The sequence below is a fragment of the Prosopis cineraria genome, unplaced genomic scaffold, assembly GCF_029017545.1.
Source record: "Prosopis cineraria cultivar Desert tree isolate PC_DT_omini unplaced genomic scaffold, ASM2901754v1 PC8, whole genome shotgun sequence".
In the NCBI taxonomy this organism is placed as follows: Eukaryota; Viridiplantae; Streptophyta; class Magnoliopsida; order Fabales; family Fabaceae; genus Prosopis; species Prosopis cineraria.
Genome location: NW_026555339.1, coordinates 14422401 through 14427443, shown reverse-complemented (window position 1 = coordinate 14427443; position 5043 = coordinate 14422401).

The window sequence follows — 5043 nt, the reverse complement described above, 5'->3', positions numbered from 1 at the left end:
CGGGACGTGACTTTGACTAATAGTATTTAAATATACTAAAGCTTTCTTTTTTTCAATTATGTCGGTCAAGAGAACCCTGGAATCTTCTCAAGGAATACACTTTCTCCTTCCTGAGGACATTCATCGGATTGTCGAGCTTGAGCCTCCTGGGCTTTGTGTTATTTTTATTTAGTTTGCTTTGATTCCTTTCTTATTAAAAAAAATTGTAGTTCATTTCAATTCTATAAAAATAACATATACCATAAGCCATATATAATTGATTATTCACACAGCGAGTTGAATAAAGCATGCCCAGAAATTGCCAGGAATCATGCTGTGTTACTGTCAATTGATCTTTACTTCCAACTACTTCTAGAAATTAGAATGAAAAGTGAAAAATGATACTGCTTGACTTTGGGGCCTTATATAATGATAGACTATCCTCTTCTTTTCCATTGTTTTCTGTCTGCTTTTTTAGACACCGGATTAAAAAATTATAGTTGGCCTTCAAGCTTGGGGCAAAAGTACTATTTTGCCTTGTGTTGAGGGACGTGACTTTGCCTAAATAAACATAAAACATATGCTTAATTATACAGTCATATTTTTATGTTTGTAATTTTAAAATATTGTTTGATAAAATCATATAATATTATAAATTGAACAAGATAATTTTTCAAATGTTATCTAATTTGATATAGTCATTTAATTGCAATCATCATAATATTTGTACTAAACTACTAGTCATTTAATTGTAATCATCATAATATTTGTACTAAAATACTAGCTGGAAAAGAAAAGCATAATATCGATCATAATTCAAAATAATATGCAAATCACCTTATACTCATTTCATTACAACTGGTTGTTAATTTGGAAAATCTCACTGCTAATAATATTTTTTTTTTTGTGATATAACATGCATTGTCTACCACGCGAGGGGGGGGAAGATCCCAACTTAAATAACTTTTAAAATAACATACTCTAAGCTGTAATCCCTATAAATAGATTCACCCCTAGTCCAAACTTGCATCAGCAATTGATAGATTGACTTGCCAAAAGAAAAGAACAATGAGGATATTCATTAGTTTTTTCAAATTCATTCTGTTAGCTCTGCTAGAGCTCGAGTATGGAGTTCTGCTCCTAATTCGTGGAGAGCTACAAGTATAAAGGTTCAATGTATAGAGAGGAAGAGGCAAGCCTTGCTTCAGTTTAAGGATGGCCTTGGGGTGGATAACTCAGGCTACCTATGGTCTTCATGGTGTAGTCAAAAGCACAAGAGAGATTGCTGTCAATGGGAGGGAGTTCACTGCAGCAACCAAACTGGCCATGTCTTGATGCTCCACCTTGCTAGTGATGATTCAAACCAATAATCTTTGCAAGGTAACATCAGTGCATTGTTGATAGAGTTGCAATATTTGATGTATTTCAACCTCAGTTTCAATCATTTTGAAGATAGCTATATCCTTGAATTCTTTAGCTCTTTAAGCAACCTAAGGTACGTTGATCTTTGAGGGTGTAATTTACGGAATGGTAATATTCCAAGTCAACTTGAAAATCTCTCACGATTGCAACATCTTGATCTCTCATCCAACAAAATTGAAGGAGTAGTGCCTTGTCAGTTGGGGAATCTTTCAAGATTGCAATATCTTGATTTCTCACATGGTAGCCTTGGAAGAGTAATACCTTTTCAACTTGGGAACCTTTCGAACTTGCAAAAGCTTTTCCTTAGATCATATGATGGTGCTTTCAAAATTGACCAGAAGAATGGGGGTAGAGGTGAGTGGCTCTCTAGTCTCACAATTTTGACCCATCTTATATTAAGGAACATAACCAATCTCAAATATTCTTACAAGTAGATGCGAATGATTGGAGAGCTACTGAGCTTGAAAGAATTAATGTTACCTAACAATGATCTTTCATATTAGTATATCCTTTCATTATCCTCTTCAAAATTCAATTCCTCTTCTCTTTATGTAATTGATTTATCTAGCAATAAGTTCATGTCATCCCCAAAATTCCATTGGATCTCAAATATTAGCTCCTGTCTTGTTGAGCTAAATCTTGAACCCAACATCTTGGATGGTCCTATACCCTATGAATTTGGTAGTGCCATGAATTCTCTTGTGAATCTAGACCTTAATGATAATAATCTTAAGGGTGGGCTTAAATCCTTAGGGAATATATGTACCTTACATTCATTATCCCTAACCTATAACCATTTGAGTGAAGACCTTCTAACAATCCTTCAATCTCTTTTTGGATGTGCTAGATATTCTTTGCAAGAGTTGAACCTATGGGACAAACAAATCAGTGGCACACTAGTTAACCTTTCCGCATTCATATCTTTAGAGACATTTGATATTTCAAGGAATTTGTTAAATGGGTCAATACTTGAAGATCTTCAATTTCCCTCTTCATACTTCAAATATTATGTGCAACTCTTTGAAAGGTACTTTCATTGAATTCCATTTTGCTAATATGCCCAGCTTAAAGAATTTAGTTCTATCTTTCAATGTATTGGCTTTGAACTTTAGCCATAATTGGGTTCTACCATTTCAATTGCAAGCCATACTTGTGGGATCTTCTAAGTTAGGTCCTCATTTTTCGAAATGGTTGCAAACTCAAAAAAAAATTCATTGAACTCAATATTTCCAATGCTGGAATTTTAGATCCTATTCCAATGTAGTTTTGGGCATTATTGAAACCAAATCTATGCTACTTGAATATTTCAAGCAATAACTTTGTCGAAACAATACCAAATGTTCCCTTAGAATTTATCAACAACCCTTATATATCTGTGACCACAAATCATTTTTGTCATGCCTCAAAAATTTGATGTGACTGGCACGGGGATATGAGCATAAATACATACTCCTTAAGCCTTAATCAAAGAAAAACTCTAATTTAATATTTTAATGTATTAGAAATGGAAATAAAAATCACTGCAACATTTTCTTAGCAGAATAATTCCAAATTTTTGTAAAAATTTTAGCAAAACCTCCCTATAATTAGGACCTTTCGAAACCTCTACAACCACCATTTGCAAAACCAAATCAGCAATATGGAGCCTTGCTCCATTGCAACAGCCAAACAAAATAGATTACATATCAGGATCCTATCTATAGTTATCGTGGAGCACCTAAAACATAATCTCAAAATAACACACAATTAAATATTTACATCAAAAAGGAAGATATTCTCAAAAGGTCTCCTAGTCAATGCAACAATGAGCCTCTCAATGATCCTCAAGAAGTGCAAGCTGGTTACATTGTTTGAGGCTAAAAATATTTTTTCAGTGAATAACATTTCAATAAGAAAATTAAAAGATTCAAGATAAATAAATTCATCAAATAAATTGGTGCACAATTTTTTTAAAAAAAGAACATCAATAAAATATAATAATTGAATTCAGAGATTAAGAGATTCTATATAGCTTAAAAAAATTACCGAACCAATAAATTTACAATGACAGAACCTTAAAACTTGATCTTGTAAAATAAAATAAATTAAGAAAGTAAATAAAAATAGTAACATTCACTATTTAAAATCAATAAAGTGTGTTTATTCACAAATCAATTAAATTTGAGGACTTGCAGAACAGATAACAAACGTGGACACACAGTCCATGAGGGTAAGTAACCAAACGTAGCTTACGTTACGAAAACAAATGAGGACACATAGTCCATGAGGGTAAGTAACCAAACACAGCCAAAGCCACAAAACAAACATGGACACACAATTCACGAGGGTAAATAATCAAATGCAACCTAAGCTATAAAATCAAACACCAGTGCTAAACCCACGAATAACAAACGTGAGAACATAGCTCACAAAAATTAAACTAGCTAGTCATTAACCATAGCGCACCAAGGGCTAACGTAATTGCCGTTAGCAACCAGTGTTCTGCATATAGTCCCGTTGAAAAATCATTTTCAAACATGCGAGAAAATAATCATTTTTTAAAATATAAATTCCTCTTATCAGTATCAAACTCGTATGAACCAATTGAAATAATTAGTCTTTTTAATATGAAAATTTATAACTAATATTTCAAACTTTTTCACCAATTTCCATGATTATCTCTATCGAACGAATGAGTACTAGAATATGTAAAAGCAATTTCATCAATCTTTCAAATATATACCATGATTTCAAGAAATAAAACAATTTAATTAATAAAAATAGTTAATTCAAGAAAAATATATATATTAATAATTGCAAATAGTTGAAAACAATATTTTGATAGAAGAAAATTTGCTAATATAAAATTGATTGGGATGTTATCCATTTACCTGTAGTACTTTCAATGTTCAAAATTCACTCCTTACAACCTCAATCGAGTATCTTTTCTTTCAAATATCCTATAACAATAATAAGGTCTAAATAAACTTTCTATAAGTTTGATAAACCATCTTCCAACATTAACACAACCAATATTTAATCCAAGTAATTTAATGTTCCTAACAGCATCTTTTAAATCACAAAATTTCCCATAGTTAAATATTAATTAAGAGTGTGTGTCAAACTACTAGCAAATACTTTATCAGTCCACCATTCATATATTACTCATTTTCTTGAATACCTTAAGTACATCCCCAATTTAAGTTGTAAAGCAATACTCTAGTTTATAATCATCACCCACAATGAACTTTATCATATTTCATTCACTTATTTTGTCTTACACCTTAAATACATTCTCAAAATTAAACGATAAAACAATATCAATCATAGATTAACTAACATAAAACTTCCAAAATTCAACTAACCACACAATATCTTAAAAACAAGTTCTTTGTAATATTCAAGTTAAAAATCAACTAAATAGAATTTGAACCAGTCATTCTTCTCACCATAATTAATAGGATTTAATAAAATGTATAATCAAGCAAAACTCTTCTAGCGGGCATTTTATCGGACAACTTATGAACACCAATCCTTAAACTAATACCAAGCCTCTTCCCATCCACTTCCATTCCTAGAAATTCTCTAATATCAATATTTAAATAAATCAACCTCCCAAATTCTATTTCTTTGATCAATTAATTAGCCATAATTCAAGAAAAA